This window comes from Euprymna scolopes, chromosome 30 (assembly GCF_053919585.1).
Source record: "Euprymna scolopes isolate OS-2025 chromosome 30, ASM5391958v1, whole genome shotgun sequence".
Lineage (NCBI taxonomy): Eukaryota > Metazoa > Mollusca > Cephalopoda > Sepiida > Sepiolidae > Euprymna > Euprymna scolopes.
The window spans coordinates 16,303,327-16,325,725 of record NC_136511.1 but is presented as its reverse complement, the minus strand read 5'-3'; the positions used below and the strand labels follow the sequence as shown (position 1 = coordinate 16,325,725).

The following is a 22,399-nucleotide window of genomic DNA, read 5'->3' as shown; positions in this document are numbered from 1 at the left end:
TGCCTGAAAGGGGTGTCTCCCTTCAGGGGCCCTTTAGCTGGAATGATGGGCCTTGCAAGATACTCAGCATCTGGTTCGGTCCTGACATTCAGCTGGAGAAAAATTGGTTGGAGGTTCTGAAAGTGGTCCGGTCCGCGGCTAGTCTGTGGATCAGCAGAAACCTTTCATTAAAGGAGAGACCCATCTTTCTGTTCTTCCTTTCCACCCAGATACACTGCTACATTTGCAACGGGCTCTTTTCAGGTTCCTATGGCTTGGAAAGGTCTCTGTAGTCTGCCGCAATATCTGTTATCTCCATTCTTCTGAAGATGGTCTAGATGTGGATGCCACATGTAGAGTTGCATCTGCACATGCTTCGGCTTTACTATCTGGATCGAATGTGTACACAAAGTAAGGGAAACAGTGGCCTCTGGAAAGAGGACACTAAGAAAGCCTTTCCAGCTTTGAGAAGTGTGCACTTGCATGAGAGGAGGCACACAGGTTGCCCTGAGGTGAGTGCTCCTATTGCGAGTGTTGTCACTCATTGAAGTCCCATTTAAAAGTGAAGGAAACCCTCTCTAACACTCTGCTGTTGTCCCGAAAGGCATTATATCGGGTTTTAGTGAGGGAATCCATTAGAGATGATATTAGTGATGGGCTCCCTTTGACGAAGTGGCAGCTTCGCTCAGTCTGGCCTTGGACGTCTAGGTCAGGGTGTCTCACTAACGATGAGGCTTCTCTGGCCTGGCTGGTGGTTCAAGATGTTCTCTAGGTCAGTAAGAGATTTCACTCAGCTGGCTTGACTATTTCACTGATATGTAAGCGATATGACGATGAGGTCGAGGCTTTATGTCATGTTTTCGTTTATTGTTGCATCATCGTGCCACTGATTGAGTTTGTTGCAGGTCTCATGGCCTGCATCTTGAATATATTGTCTCTTACTCTGGTTCCATTCAATGTCTATAGCAGTTGGGCACCGACAACTGACTGACTTAAAAAAGAATTGCTAGCTGTAATAAGAGGTGTGATTTGGAACACGTATGAAAGTGGTCTACCGATCTAAGGACTTTGTTCCTCACGACCTTATACACATCTTCCATTGCCATTTGAAGGATCGTATTAAGGCTGAGAGGGTTAGACTCTCTTCATCAGACTTTGCTGAAAGGTGGGTATCTGTTGCGCATGTTTGGCAAGTGATTGGAGCAAGGCTTGATTGGTACTTGGATGTGCCTTAGGAAAAGAATTTTGAGAAAAATGAACGTCACCCGTAACCAGTTTTTTTCAGTCAAGAGCAGGTCACGTTTTAGACTCGGTTAACGACCAGTTTTGTAGACATTTATGTTCATAATCTAGCTTATGTGTGATAGTGATCATTAGGTCTAATTTTTAGCTTGTCCCCTAATTTTTTTTATCGCCCTCCCCCCATTCCCTTTCCCAATTAGGTGACAGATCGCTTGATTTATCAGAGATGCGAGTTCTGTTATATACATCAAATAACATGAGTTATCTCCCCTTGACTGGCATTACTCCCACCATCACCATTGCCTGCAACCTCCCACCACACAATCACGTAATAGCAAAAACTACTACTCTTTCTCAGTGTTAATAAAGCTTTTGTATCGTTCACATGTGTCTCTATTCTCTCGATGTTGTTACTAACCCTTTACTAATACAGTCCATATAATACAACAGGTTCTCCTTTCTAAATTTTTGTAATAGGTGTTTTGGACCCGCATCACCCTTTTGACTGGCCAATGGGCTCATCTGCCACAGTTTAGTAAATCGGGGGGGGGGGGGGTCTTTTGTTATTAACATTGTAAATATCATTTTAATTTTGTACATAAAATTTTTCTTCCCTTAACCTTCCTTTTTCTTATATGGGTTTTAAGTAGGTTCTCATGGTATGATGTTCTTATGGTGATTGATGAAGGATGTATATGCTGATGGATGTATAGTATGAATGCAGTATTGTGGTGAAAGTAGAGTGAATGAAGGAACTAGTTAGATTAGCTTAGTTAGCATTAGACTGTGAAGACCATCCTCTCGTCTCCGCTCTTGTTTCGGCCTTGTGCCAAATTTTTCTTAAAAATTCGTTTTGTATTTTTTTAAAAATAAATATTCAGTTGAAATATATTGCTCTGTGTTACTGCATTTTTGATTGTGTCCTAGCGTGCCAATTCGACAGTATTGTTTAGGATTGTGCCATGTCGATCAATGGTGTTGTCCAGGATTGCGTGGACGAGCTTGGTTGGGACTGTGCTGTCACATGTAATATAAATATATATATTTATACATATTTTTTGGTGTTCTCTCTTTCCTCATGAAGCAACAAGATATTTCGCCCATCATGGCCTTCAACCCAAAGCTCGTACCAGCATTTGATGGCAGTGAATCCAGATTGTCAATAGTGGAATGGTTGCAGAAAGCTGAACTGATATGTCATCTGAATGAGGAGGTAGATCTAGTGCATCATTCTGATGTGAAAGTCGGGAAGCGCATATGCTGTATCCCAGCAATTAAATGAGGAAAAGTGAGCGGATTTTGATTGTATAAAGAGAACACTGTACAAAGTGTTTGCTTTGGATCCCTTCACTGCATGAAAGCAGTTTGCTGAACGCCGCCTTTAACCTGAAATTGCATTTGTCTGCCCCTGCTATGCACTATTCCCATGTCCATACAGAAAACAAAGCAGAAAAATGTGAATCCGTCTGAGTAGTGCACAGGTGCCATATTTTCTCCTGTAAAGTGTAATCTCACAAAAATATATGCCACACTATTCCTTAGTTTTGGGATTGAGTTATGTTCGAAAAATCCATATATAATTGTTTAAATTAGCTTTTGTTTACTTGACACTCTCTTACTTCGTTTCTCTGTTTTATCCGCTTCCGCTTTCACGGAATATTTATTTATATACTGTATCCATTGAATAAATGACTAAAATTAACATGATTTTCGCTCAACAAACGCAGCTTCGTATTTTTTAGTCTTAACTTTATGGACAACTCTGCTCTAAACTTGTCAGAAAACAATTCGCCACACTTAACTAATTAACGGACATATAAATGTGGGGTATATGGTTAGAAAAAACAAAAAAAAAAAAAACCCCAAAAACCGTACCAGGCGTACCTATTTACTATGCCTCCCCACGGGACAGAGTTAGACACCAGGGTCGTTTTTTAACGTGGAGAAAAGGTACAAAAATAAAAATTGTCTCAGTCGTGAAGGATTTCTCCTCCACCGAAAGAGAACAAGAAATAGAAGTGCAGCATCTGAAGAACAGATACTACACTTTGATCTTGACCAAAAGGCCAAGGCCGTACCAGGCGTATCTGCATCGCTCTTTGGGGAAGGAGAAGAAAAGGATGGCTAGCTGATTTATATACACGAAAGGCATCTTGGGAAGGCAGGGCATGATGGGAGAAGCTATTTTTCTTTCCTGTCTCTTCCCCTTTTTTTTTTCTAGATAGGAGGATATAAAAGCTGGGAAAAATTCCCTGGACGGGGCATAAAGAAAAGAGTCGCGAACATCTCTTGAAAAGTATTTCGTGTTGCTGACATTCAGATTGTGCAGTGTGACATTGGTGGCGAGAGGCCAGGTGTGGTCGATTGGAAAAGAAGAGGGCAGAAACGTGCTGTTGTCGAGCGATTGACTCACTCCTTCCTGAACCCTAGAACCAAATCCTGTTTGTAACCTTAGAGTATCCATTGGATAAATAAATAAAACTAACAAACGCATCTTCGTATTTTTTAGTCTTAACTTTATGGACAACTCAACTTGTCAGAAAACAATTCGGCACACTTAACTAATTAACGGAGATTTTTACACGAGGAACAAAATAATCATTACACCGCGTTATGATGACCTCAATTCATTGTTCGTTTAGATATTTTGGCGGGTCAGGTTTTTATTAAATAACTTCACATTTAAATTGTGTTTTACATTTTTTAATTATAATTCCTTTATATCATCGTATATTTCCTTTCTTAAATGATTTGGACACACAAAACAAATGTTATTGATTTACTAAAGAAATCTCATCAACCGTCGTCATTAGTTTCGCTATTCAACACAAAAGAAAAAAATAATTTCGTTTTTTAACTTTTTTTTTTTTAGTATTGAATTTCCTGGAATGAAAGGTAAGTTTTTTTTTCTCACTTTGTTTTTTTAATTGTTTTCAATAACATTTTAAACAATCTAAAACATTTAATTAAGTTTATTTGGTATTTCTACAGTTATCGCCGAAAATGGGGACGCCATTTTTTTCGCGCACATGTCGTTAAAATCCGAGGGAGAAATCAGTATTCAAAACTATGACCGATGCCTGAAATAAATAACAAAAAAATAGATAATGATTTTTCGGTTTCATTTAAATTCATTTGTTGTTGACCCTTCAAATTTGCTTTAATTCAAAATGTTTCATTAAAATTATTTATTTGTTCGAAAAAAAAAAAAAAAAACGAAACAAAAAACTATTTTATAAAAATCCAATGTTGCTTTCATTACTAAAATTGTTTTATTAAAATTATATTTTCTTACGCAAACTTTTCAATAAATGTTTTTACAATTATATTTGATAAATTTTTATTCAGTGAATGTTTTGGTTTTCAAATGGTGTTCGCCTATTTTAGACAATTATGAATATGCCATTTTCATTTTCTGTTTTTAATAATAATAATAATAAAAAAATAAGTTTCATGAAAAACTTTCCCATTTTCATTAATTAAATCAAAGCATTTCCAATTAAACAATTATGGATATATGTTCTCTTTCACTTTCTTTATTTACTTTTTTTCATAGTTCTTTCCGGAAGTAATTCATATCTAGTTTATTTCTTTTTTTTTTTTTTTTTTTTATCTATTTCTAACTTCAGCCATAGTTTAAAATACTGATTTCCCCCTTGGATTTTAACGACAGGTGCGTAAAAAATGACGTCTACATTTTCGGCGATAAACTGTAGAAGTACAGTTTATTTTTATTTCAATCCATTAAAAATTTCCGGCATTTTACAATACAAATGCAAAACTAAAAAAGGAGTCAAAAACACTAATTTAACAAATCAGTGTTACCAAAAAGTAAAATAAGTTATGCTGGTACTTATGCACTTATTATACCACGCTAAAATAATAATTTTATTATTTAGAAAGCCATTCTTAAAATGAGGAGGGGAGGGTGTTTTGTAACTAATCTGTACTTTCACCTAATAATTTGCTAATAAAAAAGGGTAAATGTGACTATCAGAATATTCTGGCTAAATCATTGCTAAAAAAAAAAAAAAAAAAAAAAAAAAAAAAAATCGTCCGTGTCCATCAAACTTAAAAACCGAACTGGAAACTTGAAAACTAAATGAAACGAAATTTATTATTTTTTTTTTTTGCTTATTTATTTATTTATTTTTTATTATTATTTTGCTTATTTATTTTTTAATTTTCTTGCTTATTGATTTTTTAATTTTTTTGCTTATTTATTTTTTATTATTTTCCTTCTTTATTTTTTTATTATTTTCCTTCTTTATTTATTATTATTTTCCTTCTTTATTTATTATTATTTTCCTTCTTTATTTATTATTATTTTCCTTCTTTATTTTTTATTATTTTTCTTCTTTATTTTTTATTATTTTTCTTCTTTATTTTTTATTATTTTTCTTCTTTATTTTTTATTATTTTCCTTCTTTATTTTTATTTTCCTTCTTTATTTTTTATTATTTTCCTTCTTTATTTTTAATTTTTTTGCTTATTTATTTTTTATTATTTTCCTTCTTTATTTTTATTTTCCTTCTTTATTTTTTATTATTTTCCTTCTTTATTTTTTATTATTTTCCTTCTTTATTTTTTATTATTTTCCTTCTTTATTTTTTATTTTCCTTCTTTATTTTTTATTATTTTCCTTCTTTATTTTTTATTATTTTCCTTCTTTATTTTTTATTATTTTCCTTATTTATTTTTTTATTATTTTCCTTCTTTATTTTTTATTATTTTCCTTCTTTATTTTTTATTATTTTCCTTCTTTATTTTTTATTATTTTCCTTCTTTATTTTTTATTATTTTCCTTCTTTATTTTTTATTATTTTCCTTCTTTATTTTTTATTATTTTCCTTCTTTATTTTTTATTATTTTCCTTCTTTATTTTTTATTATTTTCCTTCTTTATTTTTTATTATTTTCCTTCTTTATTTTTTATTATTTTTCTTCTTTATTTTTTATTATTTTCCTTCTTTATTTTTTATTTTCCTTTATTTTTAATTATTTTTCTTCTTTATTTTTAATTATTTTTCTTTATTTTTTATTATTTTCCTTTATTTTTTATTATTTTCCTTCTTTATTTTTTATTTTCCTTTACTTTTTTATTTTCCTTCTTTATTTTTTATTTTCCTTCTTTATTTTTTATTATTTTTCTTTATTTTTTATTATTTTCCTTCTTTATTTTTTATTATTTTCCTTCTTTATTTTTATTTTCCTTCTTTATTTTTTTATTATTTTCCTTCTTTATTTTTTATTTTCCTTTACTTTTTTATTTTCCTTCTTTATTTTTTATTTTCCTTCTTTATTTTTTATTATTTTCCTTCTTTATTTTTTATTATTTTCCTTCTTTATTTTTTATTATTTTTCTTTATTTTTTATTATTTTTCTTTATTTTTTATTATTTTCCTTTATTTTTTATTATTTTCCTTCTTTATTTTTTATTTTCCTTTACTTTTTTATTTTCCTTCTTTATTTTTTATTTTCCTTCTTTATATTTTATTATTTTCCTTTTTTTATTATTTTCCTTCTTTATTTTTTATTATTTTCCTTTTTTTATTATTTTCCTTCTTTATTTTTTATTATTTTCCTTCTTTATTTTTATTTTCCTTCTTTATTTTTTTATTATTTTCCTTCTTTATTTTTTGTATTATTTTCCTTCTTTATTTTTTATTATTTTCCTTCTTTATTTTTTTTATTATTTTCCTTCTTTATTTTTTATTATTTTCCTTCTTTATTTTTTATTATTTTCCTTCTTTATTTTTTATTTTCCTTATTTATTTTTTATTATTTTCCTTATTTATTTTTTATTATTTTCCTTATTTATTTTTTATTATTTTCCTTCTTTATTTTTTTATTATTTTCCTTCTTTATTTTTTATTATATTCCTTCTTTATTTTTTATTATTTTCCTTCTTTATTTTTTATTATTTTCCTTCTTTATTTTTTATTATTTTCCTTCTTTTTTATTATTTTCCTTCTTTTTTATTATTTTCCTTCTTTTTTATTATTTTCCTTTATTTTTTATTATTTTCCTTCTTTATTTTTTATTTTCCTTCTTTATTTGTTATTATTTTCCTTCTTTATTTTTTTATTATTTTCCTTCTTTATTTTTTATTTTCCTTCTTTATTTTTTATTTTCCTTCTTTATTTTTTATTTTCCTTCTTTATTTTTTATTTTCTTTCTTTATTTTTTATTTTCCTTCTTTATTTTTTATTTTCCTTCTTTATTTTTTATTTTCCTTCTTTATTTTGTATTTTCCTTCTTTATTTTTTATTATTTTCGTTTATTTTTATTTTCCTTTATTTTTTATTTTCCTTCTTTATTTTTTATTTTCCTTCTTTATTTTTTATTATTTTCCTTCTTTATTTTTTATTATTTTCCTTCTTTATTTTTATTTTCCTTCTTTATTTTTTATTTTCCTTCTTTATTTTTTATTATTTTCCTTCTTTATTTTTTATTATTTTCCTTCTTTATTTGTTATTATTTTCCTTCTTTATTTTTTATTATTTTCCTTCTTTATTTTTTTTATTATTTTCCTTCTTTATTTTTTATTATTTTCCTTCTGTATTTTTTATTATTTTCCTTCTTTATTTTTTATTATTTTCCTTCTTTATTTTTTATTATTTTCCTTCTTTATTTTTTATTATTTTCCTTCTTTATTTTTTATTATTTTCCTTCTTTATTTTTTATTATTTTCCTTCTTTATTTTTATTTTCCTTCTTTATTTTTATTTTCCTTCTTTATTTTTATTTTCCTTCTTTATTTTTATTTTCCTTCTTTATTTTTATTTTCCTTCTTTATTTTTATTTTCCTTCTTTATTTTTTATTTTCCTTCTATATTTTTTATTATTTTCCTTCTTTATTTTTTATTATTTTCCTTCTTTATTTTTTATTATTTTCCTTCTGTATTTTTTATTATTTTCCTTCTTTATTTTTTATTATTTTCCTTCTTTATTTTTTATTATTTTCCTTCTTTATTTTTTATTATTTTCCTTCTTTATTTTTTATTATTTTCCTTCTTTATTTTTTATTATTTCCTTCTTTATTTTTTATTATTTTCCTTCTTTACTTTTTATTATTTTCCTTCTTTATTTTTTTTATTATTTTCCTTATTTATTTTTTTATTATTTTCCTTCTTTATTTTTTTATTATTTTCCTTCTTTATTTTTTTATTATTTTCCTTCTTTATTTTTTATTATTTTCCTTCTTTATTTTTTATTATTTTCCTTATTTATTTTTTATTATTTTCCTTATTTATTTTTTATTATTTTCCTTATTTATTTTTATTTTTTTTTATTTATTCATTTTATTTTTTTAAATTTTAGTTCAGGTACGCATTTACCAGAAAAGATGTATTTCCATGTTATTATTTTAGTAAGAACGAATTACTATTTATTTTGTTTCATTTTTAGTGAATTTTATTCAAGTACGCATGTAAAAAAAACAAAACAAAAAAACAAAACATTTTTTTTTCGTTTTAGTAAAAAAAGATAGCGAAATAGTGGTAAGTGTGCTCTGGTTGTCCAACCTGCATTGCGTTTTTATTCCGAAAGCCGTTCTTAATATGGGGAGATTGAAAAATAAGAAAATGCCTTTCAGAATAAACACCTCCAACCTCACTGTGTTAAGAATAACTTTCGGAATAAAACCCTTTGCAGGTTGGACAACCACTGCTCATTGACCGAAATAGTAATTTGTTCTTACTAAAATTATAACAGGGGAAATACATCTTTTCCGGTAAATATATACCTAAACTAAAATAAATAACAAATAAGTGCAGCAGTCTTCATAGCTTGCGTTTTTTCCTACATATAAATTTTGTTTCATTTCATTTTTAAAAAATTTTTTTACACGGTGGTCACCACTTATCAAGACCCGGAAGCCACTCAGGGATAAGTACAGTACGTTAGTGTGGAGATTTGATGAAGTGTTTACTTAAGGGGGCGGTTCATTAGGAATTTGTTAACGTTGGACTTGAAGACATCCAAGTTGTAGTCAGGTGGGAAGCAGGCAGGTGGAACAGAGTTTGAGTTTCCAGTTCGGTCTTTCAGTTTGATGGACATGAACGATTTTTTTGACAGTGATTTCGCCAGGGTATTCCAATAGTCACATTTACCAAAAACGATACCCTAAAACTTAATTAGGTCAGTGTGTTCCATTACACCAAGACGTCTCAGCATGTGGTGATAAATTGACGACTTTTCCAGGTTTTTGGGTATCCTGAAAAGGAATATCACAAGAAAAATTAGTGTAGACAAATAGTATTCGAGATACCTGTATTTTGAAATGTAAATCACGGACGCCCATGTTTGAACGGGCAGCATGTGAAAGCGGCAAACCCTCGGTTTTTATTTTTTCAGTGCAACTCTGAAAGCCGTTCTTTACATGGGGAGGTTGGGGATGTTTATTCCCAAAGCCGTTCTTAACATGGGGAGGTTGGGGGTATTTATTCTGAAAGGCATTTTCTTATTTTCAACCTTCCCATGTTAAGAATGGCTTCTCGAATAAAGAGGCTGGACAACCAGTGCACATTGACCGAATTTTTTTGAATTTGTTTAATGGAATTAGCTAGAAATAATGTTGAATACACGTTTGCATTTTGTATATAACTTCATAATTCATCTGCACGTGTTCACTGAACCATTTCATTGAAACAACAAAGATAGCGGTTAATTCAAACTATTAGAAATTACATTGCATAATATAGTTATTTATATCTGCAAAACTATTTTTCTGCAAATGCACTAATTTTGCCTGCGATATTCGTTTTCAGCATACCAAAAAACCTATAAAAATCATTTTTTTAGGAAATGTTGAGGCATTTTCAGTCGGTGTAATGGAGCACATTGAACTTTAATTGTAACTTGAAAAAATAGTACGGTACAATAAGTGCATAAACACTGTTACTCTTATACTGACCTGGATAAGTATGTTGTGTTTTGACTTATTTTGAAATGTGTATTTACCTTGAAAAAGAAGTAGTGTCGAGTCTTAAGTTAGAACAAGAGAGAAAATGGCTGACATAAGACGGTCATCTTGAAAATCTCGATAATCACTCAAAAATCGAAAATAAAACAAAATACTGCTAGCAACCCATGTAGTAAGTGTTTCACAACATTTATTTATTATATATTTGTTTTTGTTTTTACTACGTTTTCGTTTTGTCGTCTATACTGCAAAATGACCAAATTTCTGATTGTGTCATGCTGGATGACAATGGATTAAAAAACAAACAAACTGATTTTAAAAAAGAAATCTAAAAATGTGATTCAACTAACGTTTAGATTTGACTACAAAATCCTGTTCACGTGAATATAACTTATATTCTTTATAAAAAGGAATAATATTTTGCACAATAAAATAAACACAATTTTTTTCCCCTTCTCTTCTTACACAAAAATACAATTAGATTCTATATTTTGTGGGTGATTACATGGTAACGTTCTTAAAAGACATAAAAATAGAAAACATCATTTAGGTTTAAAAGTGGAGGATCACTTGCCTGTGTAAATTTAACATACAATAAGCAACCACTCACAAGCCAATTATTAGAAAATATAGTTGTTTAACAATTCTTTTTCAATGTTTTTGCAGATAAAGCAAAATTTGTGAGATGGGAGATGTACCTTAATTAAGCTTATATATAATGAAATGTAATTTGCTTGAAACATTGTGAGTTATGTATTTGCGGAAGTGTTAGAAGGAATGCAATGTTGTTGTGTTTGAGGAAGGAAGACCAAAAGCGATATATATATATATATATATATTTAAATAAGGGAGTAGTCACCAACAATGTGTATTTTTTAACATTATTTTATTATTCCGTGTCTTGGTTTTTCATTGAGAATTATGTTTGGATCATTGTAATAATGTTTTTAAGTCATTGAAATCGTTTACGTACGTTTCAGACGGTCTGATGCGTCCTCGTCAGAAATTATTTTCAAATGTGTAAAAATGGCGATTTTCGTTAGTTTGAAGTTTTTCCAAGGGGTGGGGGCTTGTAAGTGTTTATTATACATTGGTATGCTTTTTTTTTTCTTTTTTTTCTTTTTTTTTTGGTTTGTCCAGGGAGATTTTGACCTGGCTGTAGTCAGTCAGTCGCTATTTCTTTCTGCTAATGTGTTTTTTCTTTTCCTTTAGGGTGGGGTAGGGTGTGTGTGTGTGTGTTTATGCGCGTGTGTGTGTTTGCTTTTATTGGTTTAGGAATGTGTATATTGTTTTATAGTATTTTGGGGTTATTTGCTTTCTTAGAAAGGCGGGTGTGGTCCGAGGTCGTTACTAATGTGTATATGTGGGGAGGGGGGACTGGCTCTTCTGAAGTAAGGGTAGGGGTGCTTTCATTCTATTTTGATATTTATTTTTTGGATTCTTGGATTTTAGTATTATGATTTTTTTCGTTTTAGTCTTATATTATGTTTGTTTCGAAAGAGGGGTGTATTTAAAATAGGGGATTTTTTAATGTTTCTATTTGTCTCCCCATGTGGGTATGGCCAGACCCAGGATCGGTTCCTAGTGTGGGGAAGATTTTGTTCCCCAGAGGGGGGGGCATTGGGGGGTGTAGGTATGGGAGGGGGATGATAGAAGGGAAGATAGTCGTTTCAGTCATGAAGGGGTTCTCCTCCCCTGACTGAGGAGGGAGCGAGGTGTTGGAACAGATATTATACTACAGTTCTAGGTGTCTCCTAGTGTTGTTGGTTTCGAGGTTAAGTAGGGTTGATATTGTTCAGTGTGTTGTATTAGAGATAGGGGTGTTATGTCTGTGCGTGGTTGTATGCGCGCACGTGTGTGTGTTTTAATGTGTCGGTTCTGATTTATGTGTGGGTGTGTGTATGTGTATGTGTATGGGTGTGCATGCGAGTGTACCTTGCATTTCATGTTTTTGTGTGATGGTATTAGGTTCTGTTCAGTTCAGGAGTGAATTTGGTGATGAAGTTTTCTGGAGGTGCAATTTAGATCCTTTTTTATTTTGAATGTTTGTGCTGGGTTTTTGAATGTGTATGTGTTACCTTCTATTATTATGTCACATACTCCACATCACGGTTTGTTGCATTTTGTAACTCCTTTTGTAGTATGTGGGACGAGTTTTGAGGAAGTTAGGATGTGTTTTAAGTTTTTGGGTTGGCGTTTGCTTTTTATTATTTTTGTTGTTTTAAGTATGTTGTTTAGTTTGTCGTTCTGATTGAGGAGGATAAGGTTTTTTGTTATCTGTGTGAATAGTTCTGGGTTGTTTGTGTTGTGTGTAGAGACATATGCTAGAATTTGTTCTTTGTTGTGTTCTTCTGGGATTCTTAGTTGGTCTATTGGAATTTTTTCAGCCAGTTCAATACCTTTCTGTATTAGTGGTAGTGGGTATCCTCTTTTCCGCAATGTTATTTGTAGTTCGTTCAGTCTAGTTGAACGGAGGTGTCTGTCTGTTACTATGGTGCAGACTCTACGTGCTAGGGAGTAGGGTATTGATTTTAGACAGTTTTTAGGATGGTGGCTTCTGAAGTGGAGGTATTGCTGAGTGTCTGTGGGTTTGTGGTAGATGTCTGTGATTATGTTGTTTTTTATTGTTACTAGGATGTCTAGGAAGGGTAGTTCTGTGGGGCTTTGTTCTAGTGTGAAGTTTATTTTTGGGTGTAGATTTTGTAGTAAAGTGTGGAGTTCTTTGATATCCCCCCATGAGGTTCTCCAGAGGATAAAGCAGTCGTCTAGGTATCTTTTCCAAGATTTTATGAAGAGTGTTTTTATATTGTGCCCATACTTTTGCTCTATCCTTTCATAAAGGGTCTCTTCTAGGAAAGCGAGTGTAAGGGTGGCATATGTCGGTGCCATTTTGGTACCCATCGCTGTGCCTAGTATTTGGATGTAGTTGTCTTTATTGAATTGGAAGGAGTTGTTATTGAGGATTATGTCGATGCTATCAATCACGAATTGTTTATTGAATCTGGGGTGTAAAGTCTGTGTATGTTTGTCAATCCAATATGCGATAGCTTCTTTTCCTAGATTGTGTGGGATATTGCTATATAGGCTGCTAACATCGAATGTGGCTAGTATAGTCCCATCGTCTACTGTTTGTGGTAGGGAGCTAAGGAAGTGTGTGTTATCTCTTACAAAACTTCTGACTAGATTGGTGAAGGGCTGTAATAGTATATCTATTAGGTTGCTAAGTCTGCTTGTTGGGCATGATGGTCCTGCTACTATGGGTCTGAATGTGAGGTCGTTGGGGTTTGGTGTGCTTATGTATTCTGACTTTTGTATGTTGATGGCATGTCTTACTTGGTTAGATTTGTGTATTTTGGGTAGCCCATAGAAGATGTTTGTTTTTGTTGTGAAGTTTGTAAGGAAGTCTTTTTCTTTTTTAGTTAATGTACTATTGTATGTTGTGCAGAGTTTTGTTATTTTAGATATGGTTGTGTCGTCTATGTTGGAGCTAATTGGTTTGTAATAATTTTCGTTCCCTAGTGATTCTGAAATTTTTGTTTTATAGAAGTTCTTATTCATTATAACTACTGCACTACCTTTGTCTGCTTCCTTTATAACTAAGTTGTTATTGTGTTGGATTTTTTTAAGTGCTTGATTTTGTTTTCGTGTTAGATAACTGGTGGGGTTTTCTTTTTGTTGGGGGTTGAGGTTCCAGAGTGTTTCAAAGAAGGTATTTAGTTCTTTTGTGTTGTTATATTTGTTGAGGAAGTATGTTGATTTGATCTTCACTAGAGAGTCGTCTGTTGTGTTATCACTGTCGTTAAGTATATCTATGAGTCTAAATTTGCGTTCAAATTCTTTGAGGTCTTTCTTTAATTTTGCTATGTTACTTCTGGGAGTTGGGCAGAATTTGAGGTCTAGTTTTAGTATTTCAATTTCGTCCTTTGTAAGCGTCTCTGTAGATAGGTTGATGACTTTGGGGTTTTTGTTGTCTAGTCTGGTGTTGTCATTTTGTGAGGGATTCCTAAAAAATGATTGTGAGGGTCGTTAGTTTCGTTGATTCGGTTGGGAGGTTGGTTGTGTCGTTTTGTGGGGGTGTATGGGTTATGATGGTACCTGGGGTATTCGGATTGGTTGTTTGTGTGGGGGGTATTTTTGGGGTCGGTTTTGTACTGTGGGGTATTGGGGATGGGTGTTGTAAAGATTGTTTTGTATTGGGTGGTATCTATAGGGATGGTTTAGTTCCATTGGGTTGTTACGGTGGGGGTTGATAAGTAGGGGAATTTTTTGGTGGTTTGTGTGGGTGGGGTGGGGTAAGAGATAGTGGGTTCTTGGCTGAGTTGGGTGACGTGGTTGGTAGTAACTATTTTCGTATTGTTGTGGGAGGTTGTATCTTTTAGTGTTGTCATGTGGTAGTGGGTTGTCGGTTGTTGATATGTTGTTTTTTGGAGCATTTTGGTAGTAGTATTTGTGTTTGTATGATGTCTGTGTTCTTGTGTGGCTGTGTGGTGTTCTATGTGGGAGTTTTGGTTGAGTTTGTTGGTGGGGATGGGTGTATGGTATGGATGTGTTCCGGTCGTTTCGTTGTGTGTGTTTGGGTCTGTTGTGTAGGTATGTTTGAGAGTGATGTGTGTCTCGTTTCTTACCTTTGTTTTGGAATCTCTCCAGCTGTTGGAATCGGGTATGTTTCGGTTTTTGGTAGGTTTGACTGGTCATGTTCGGTACTTGTTCGTTTTTTTTCTTTTTCTGGAAGATTCTTTAGCCAGGTTATCTTCCTTTCGATAATTCTTTTGGATTTTTCCTCCTCCTCTCTGCATTCAGACTCCAAAAGTCCAATAAGGAATTGGTGGGTCTCCTTGGGGCATAGTTTTCTGATATCGGTGAGTATTTTATCGTCGATTTTGGTGTATTCCTCTGTGAGGTGTATCTTTCTGTCCTCCTGTATGTCGATTTCAGCTTGTAGTTTTGATATGTTTAGGGCTTTTTAAATTTTTTTTCTGCTCCTCTGTGTCTTGTGGTGTGACTTTTTCTTGGAATTTGTTTGGGATAAACTGCTCCTCCATGGTTAAAAATGTCCTGTAGGTTAGGGCGGTGTCGCTGCATTTGACTGCACGGTAGTAGGCCATTTTTCTCTTTTTAATAAGAGTTTTCCATGTTTGGAGGTTTTTTTCTTTTGTTTTCAGCGCTTCATTCCGGATATGTGGTTCCTTTAGATGTTCTAAATGTTCTTGTTGTTTTTTTAGGAGAACTATAATTTCGTCGATGTTGGTTAGTATCTTATCCTGTTGGTGGGATATCATGAGGATTATCCTGTCCATTTTTTCATTCAGTTTTAGAATTTCATCCTCGAGATGTTTGTTTTCCATGTTGAGTGTTGTTTGGGATTCTGGTGTATCCTCTACAGGTTTTTTGCGTGTTGGTGACATTCTGTCGTTGTAGTTAGATATATTTATATAAAATGGGTTAATAAATTCCAACGAAAGAAAGATGTATATTTAAATAAGGGAGTAGTCACCAACAATGTGTATTTTTTAACATTATTTTATTATTCAGTGTCTTGGTTTTTCATTGAGAATTATGTTTGGATCATTGTAATAATGGAAACAGCTTCAAAATAATGCCAATCTTCCAAACAGACAATTATTTTTATTTACTTACACAGGAAAAAAACTTCATCACCAAATTCACTCCTGAACTGAACAGAACCTAATACCATCACACAAAAACATGAAATGCAAGGTACACTCGCATGCACACCCATACACATACACATACACACACCCACACATAAATCAGAACCGACACATTAAAACACACACACGTGCGCGCATACAACCACGCACAGACATAACACCCCTATCTCTAATACAACACACTGAACAATATCAACCCTACTTAACCTCGAAACCAACAACACTAGGAGACACCTAGAACTGTAGTATAATATCTGTTCCAACACCTCGCTCCCTCCTCAGTCAGGGGAGGAGAACCCCTTCATGACTGAAACGACTATCTTCCCTTCTATCATCCCCCTCCCATACCTACACCCCCCAATGCCCCCCCCCCCTCTGGGGAACAAAATCTTCCCCACACTAGGAACCGATCCTGGGTCTGGCCATACCCACATGAGGAGACAAATAGAAACATTAAAAAATCCCCTATTTTAAATACACCCCTCTTTCGAAACAAACATAATATAAGACTAAAACGAAAAAAATCATAATACTAAAATCCAAGAATCCAAAAAATAAATATCAAAATAGAATGAAAGCACCCCTACCCTTACTTCAGAAGAGCCAGTCCCCCCTCCCCACATATACACATTAGTAACGACCTCGGACCACACCCGCCTTTCTAAGAAAGCAAATAACCCCAAAATACTATAAAACAATATACACATTCCCAAACCAATAAAAGCAAACACACACGCGCATAAACACACACACACACACACACACACACACACCCTACCCCACCCTAAAGGAAAAGAAAAAACACATTAGCAGAAAGAAATAGCGACTGACTGACTACAGCCAGGTCAAAATCTCCCTGGACAAACCAAAAAAAAAAAGAAAAAAAAGAAAAAAAAAAGCATACCAATGTATAATAAACACTTACAAGCCCCCACCCCTTGGAAAAACTTCAAACTAACGAAAATCGCCATTTTTACACATTTGAAAATAATTTCTGACGAAAATAATTTCTGACGCATCAGACCGTCTGAAACGTACGTAAACGATTTCAATGACTTAAAAACATTATTACAATGATCCAAACATAATTCTCAATGAAAAACCAAGACACGGAATAATAAAATAATGTTAAAAAATACACATTGTTGGTGACTACTCCCTTATTTAAATATACATCTTTCTTTCATTGGAATTTATTAACCCATTTTATATATATATATATATATATATATATATATATATTAGTGTTGGGACGATTAATCAGAATCAGATAAATTTTAGCCTATTTTCTGATGCCAAAATCGATTCCTTAAATTATCTTTTTTATTTAATTCTTATTTAAGAAAATTCTTCTACTGCTTGTAGTAATAATAAATATTTATTGATTTTAAATTTCCAATAAGACTACAATCTCTAGACCACCCCCTCACAAGTGTTTTTACACTTGAGAAAATATAGGGACATTTAAGATGTGTTTTTACAGTAATTGGGACAAAATAACACTTTTATAGTTAAATAGTTAGAGATTTATAAAGAATTGGAATCGGTAATTGTATCGGAATTGGGAAAAATATTGGAATCGTCCCATCACTAATACGTATATATATATATATTACATAAAAAACGCGAGCATGAAAAGTAATATGGTCAAGATTAAACATGGAAAAGTAAAAGGACTAGTTGTTAAAACTGGAAAAGAAAGACAAGATATTCTAGTAAAAAATATAATAAATTTGTAACTTAAAATATTGCAGGATTAAGAATTAAAAATAATTCAATTTAACATTATATAATCAATTCTTAATTAATACTGCAATATTTTAAGTCATAAATTTATTATTTTTATTAGAATATCTTGTCTTTTTCTTTTCCAGTTTTAACAACTAGTCCTTTTACTTAATCATTTTACTTTTCATGCTCGCATTTTTCTATGTAATCCATGATTTTTTTCAGGCTTTACTTTAAAATAATATTTTCTCTCTGTTTCTTTTGTTACCTGTGAATTATTAGTGACAGTACAGCTGAGTGATTGATCGTGAATTATTAGTGACAGTTTTTTTTATATTTTGTTATGTCATCATCTCTGCCGTTTCCAGCCAATTTGAGGTAGCATAACAGATTTGGTTGCTATGGTAACCAACAGCCAATCAAAAGAAAAAACGTCTTTCCATTCCTTACAGATTCCTAGAAATTTTGAACACCAGTAATTTTATTATAACTGAATGAAAATTGAAATTTTTTTCACAATATAGCTGAGAAAGTGACCTATGAACTGTAAAAATTGTTTGAAATTTGGTTGCAAAATGAGTGTGCAGTGAAGCTTTAAAGCAGTTCTAAATAAATAAAACTAACACTTAACCATATATTCAAACCGTGTTTGGATGAGATATATATATATATATATATATATATATATATATATATTATATCATTCAAACACGGTAGCATTTATATATATATGTATATATTTAATAAGTTTTTAATTAATAAGGTTTACTTGAAAAATCAAACATTTATGCAGTAATAATGTGTGTGACATTATTCTATAATACATTTTGAGGAAAGTCCTTTTATGTAATTGTGGGTGCTTCAAATCTTCAACTATGTGAACTTGGAATCCTTATTAGAAACGGGATCACAGAAAATATCTCAGCAGTAAATTTAAAGTTATTAAATTGTGTATTCACAGTTGACTGAATTAGCATGTTTTTTATTTGACATTTTATTTTGTGTATTTTATTTTATCTATGTTAATAAAGTATGTGCAGGAATATTCAATACAGCTAAGTAATAGCCACTATCTTATGTAGTTTTTGGACACCTTTGCAGATACATTCAATCGTGATAATAAAATACTACATTACATCCTAAGAGCAACACCATCACAATAGCAACATTGTTCAAGGAAGGGGTACTTATTTTGCTCTCTAAATATTTAAACCTACCACCGCAATCAGTCGACACTGGGAAGAAGTCTACATGCTCCACGGATTCTACATTTACACTGGTTATAACTGGCTCATACATACACAGATACACCATTATCTTTCCCATAGTAGGATCAAATAATTATAAAGTCTCCCTCGGGAAAGTCTACTGCCTCAGATTGGTTGCCTGCTAATTCTCTTATTCTGGAATTAGATTATTCTAAACGAACACTTCACAACATTATAATATGGCATAGCTAGGATAAATACTGTTTCACATGGCATCAATTATAAATAATAGACATCTAATTTTCAACATATAACAACAGCGAATGAATCGTCTACCCCTTTTAAGTAACTAATGACTATTTAGCTTTGCTACACAAACATAAATTTACTACTAGGTATAATACATATCTTCTAGTTTTTCCCTCTTTTGACCAATATTACATCAGTCATGTTTTAATGAATAATGTTTGCTTCTTTTTCCTTTTACACCTCTAATTTTACATGTTAACTAATTTGTTAGGATGACACTTTCTTTTATCATTCTGCTTGCTTACAAGCAAAGGACGATGTTTACACAAATATATATGCTGCAGTTTGATGAATAATGTTCACTGATTTATTTATAGATTCATACATACACACTTACAGTATTTCTTTTAACATTCATTATATTCTTTAAGGATATATGCATTTTCTGAAGTCCACTGAAATAATTATGTGGTTATTTAGGAACCCATTACAAATGTGAGGAATGGAAAGTGTTTTGCAACTATTGCATACTTTCACCTAACAAATTAATAACAGATGCTGTAAAGCTTAAATTTAACTGAAATATACTTTTTAAAGATTACTGCAGTAAAATAATTGCAAGGTGGATTCTGAGAATACATTCTAACAAAAAACGCTTCTCTACAGGAGGCAGTAGTGCTAAAAAATACAAACATCATAATTGCTTGATTACAGAAAATGAAATTAAATACTTAAATTTATCCTAATTTTGTAACTTATTTTTAACAATTCAGCATGTTAACATGCATAAGTAAAATAAAGAAATATACATAACATCCTTTAACATTTAATAAATCAACTTCTAAACATGATGCAATCCTGCTGAAAACCTATATAGCATCTTTGAAGTCTTGATAATCGCTCAAAAATGAAATACTGGAACTCTTAAAATTTGAGAATTATTGGCATTTTAACACGCATTGCTAACTTTTCCTTGTGCAGGCGATTCTACCATAAAATATAAACAAACACATATTACTCTTTCCTTGTATGGACAGACCATTCACAATGTAAGCACAGCATTGGTTTGGGAATGTAAATATGCACAAAATACCACCACTACCCCTCCCCCCCCACAAAAATGGCCCTAAAAAATAAATTCTTTTACGGGTACCAATATTTATTTTTCTATTTTTGATCGATTATCAAGACTTTAATGATGCTATATTTGTTTTTTTCATTTTTTTTATTCCTGTTGACGATTTGATTTAATTTTATATTCTTGATCGATTACCTAGACTTCAAAGCTGTAACTTATGTGGATACGTTTTAGAATTGAATAAATGATTTCAAATAAGTAAAAACACCGAAATATTATGCAGGAAAGTGTCAAAGTAAATTTTATTGGCTACAGAAACACTTATTTGTTATATATATTTTGTTACCACTTTTACTTTCAGTGGAGTATTTTATTTTATCTTATTTTTCTGAGTGATTATTGAAACTTTAAGGATGTTATCTTTGTTTTGTTTTTATGTATGTATGTTACCATGCTAAAATTATTACGGTATTGTAATGATTCGGAACACAGAAGACAAATGATAACCAGTTAATAAGGAATGGGTGTATGTGCATCTAGATTAAGCTTGCTTATATTGATTCAAGTATGTGTATCATATGATAGTGCTAAAGTAGGGGAAGAAAGGAAAATTTTATGCATAGCGTGTGTGCATTTAATGCATGTATATTAGAAGCCCTTCTAATGTGTATTGTCATTGGAACAAAGTTAATCTCCAATTTTGAAATTTTTGTTTGAATATCTGATTTCTTAATTTTTAAAATTAAACATTTACTTAATCTTATTATTAACCCTTTTCGACCAAATTGTACTTTCACGAAATGACCTGTATAAGAAATATTTCTTACTCTTATGGCTTTTCAACCCAACTAGTCTTTAAAGTACAGATCTATGCATGGTTCAACATTGTTGTGATTTTTTTCCTTTATCCCCTTCCTTTGAGTAAAGAAGAACATAAATTCATTATTGAAAAATGTATTTATTGTATTTAAAAAAATCCTCAAAATGCTGTTTAACCTGAATAGGGTTTTTGTTTTATTATATCAATTTATTTCTATGAGTCTGTAAACTGTATTGGTTATTTTGGAAAAATATTAGTTCTACAGTAATTTTATTAAGATATTTTAATGTAATATGTGTGTGTGTTTGTGTATGTGTGTGTGTATGTGTGTGTGAAGTACAACATTTATAAATACATTTAAACATGATGGGCACCAAATTCTCTAAAGCTCTTTCAACTATCACTTCATCAAAGAAATCGACAATATAATTAAAATGATATTGACAAAAATCAAGAGCACTGGGGGAATGTAAAGGACCGATTAAAATAAATAATTTAAACATTCATATCTTATCCTAGATGGAATGTCCTGGTTTATACAGGTCTGCAAATGCTACGGAGTATGCAACAAATCTAGCATAACGCTGGCATTTAAATCGATAAACAGAATTACTGTAATGAGTGTAGGTACACTATCCCTGTGAAAATAAAGAAAGACAGGTTTTACCAGGAAAGAGGGAAGAAGCAATTAATAATAGTTATAATAATCTGCTTATTCAATTTTACAATATTATCGCCCAGTCAATGTAATCTTAAATAAACAGGACCTTTTAAAGGCCCAAATATTTTAACGGATTTGTAATCTTCCACAATTTTGTTAATAGTCATTCAATTATTAATGATTATTTCTTTGATCCTATCTAGTTCAAAGTCCAGTTGGCCTACTGAAGAAATTATGACAGGTTTATGTACCAAAGTATAAAGTCAGTCGACCTTTCATGATTTTTACACAAAGGCCAGTTTACATACAGACCAGTAAATGTCGTTTTTTTTTGTAAATGGTGGTGGGAAAGCCACCTCTTGAATGTTCAAGAAAAACAAAAAAGTTATCCTTTTCACTTTTCATCGTAAATTGTAAAGCACAATAAAGAAGTTCAACCTATTACAGAATGGCGCTGCTTCACTTTGTGATGCAAATCTAGCAAAAGTGTTGTGAATGTAGGTACACTATCCTTGCGAAAAGAAGGAAAGGCAAGTCTTGTAGTATATGCCAAACGCCAGGAACGAGTGAAGAAACGATTAATAATACTTCTAATTATCTGCTTATTCAATTTTCCAGTATTATCCATTATCCAAAGTAATTTCAAATGGAAGGGACTTTTTAAAAGCCCAAATATTTTAGTGGATTTGCAACCTTTTTGTTAATTGTCTTTCAAAAGGTCTTCTGGATAACCATTATTAATAATTATTTTCCTGGTCCTATCTAGTTCAGAGTTCAGTCTGATTGGTGAAGAAATTATGAGAGATCTATGTACCAAATTATAAATTAAGTCGACCGT

The 22,399-nt window shown here is 31.4% G+C and overlaps 1 long non-coding RNA gene across 1 annotated transcript in view; it reads left to right on the top strand.

The window, feature by feature from the left end:
• The first annotated feature begins 3,824 nt into the window (after window positions 1-3,824).
• LOC145254663 (uncharacterized) overlaps window positions 3,825-22,399 on the top strand; it is a 32,091-nt gene continuing 13,516 nt past the window's right edge. The window contains exon 1 of the long non-coding RNA XR_013863786.1: window positions 3,825-4,116. This is a non-coding gene — a long non-coding RNA (uncharacterized LOC145254663). The remainder of the gene's footprint in view (window positions 4,117-22,399) is intronic.